The sequence below is a fragment of the Aplysia californica genome, unplaced genomic scaffold (assembly GCF_000002075.1).
Source record: "Aplysia californica isolate F4 #8 unplaced genomic scaffold, AplCal3.0 scaffold00094, whole genome shotgun sequence".
NCBI classification, from domain to species: domain Eukaryota; kingdom Metazoa; phylum Mollusca; class Gastropoda; order Aplysiida; family Aplysiidae; genus Aplysia; species Aplysia californica.
The window spans coordinates 430,325-430,851 of record NW_004797364.1 but is presented as its reverse complement, the minus strand read 5'-3'; positions in this window follow the sequence as shown (position 1 = coordinate 430,851).

Genomic DNA, 527 nt, shown 5'->3' with positions numbered 1-527 from the left:
ATGGCTTCATCGTTTGCTTTGGGTTGTCTCCCTGCGTTGTGAAACCCTTTTCCTTAGTACACCCTAAAGCCTGCTGCTGTGCAAGCTGTATTAATCAACTTGTCCAAGGAAGCTGCTATACATGTAAAGACGTGCTGACAAAATGAGTTACTTCTCGAGATCCACCAATGGATATTTCATTTTAACATGTGTCTTGTCATTTAATTTTCAATACTGATAAAATTGACAAACCCAACATGGAAATTTATATATTGATGTATCTGTCTGTGTTCATTGGGCTAAAATCCCGAGAATTAACTCATTTTGTCAGCACACCTCACATATAGACGAGCTCTCTGTTGCCCACAAAATTGAGGGTTTGTTATGTTGAGTCCTCAGATTCTGACTTGAAATCAGCTACTCTCGTGAACAGGTTGTCACAATGTGTGACTTATCTTTATTTCGGTCTACATCGGGGGAAATCCACTAAGTTGTCGATCCCACGTGTCAGTGTCTTCTTGATCAGACCAAGTTAAAATGGTTGATGG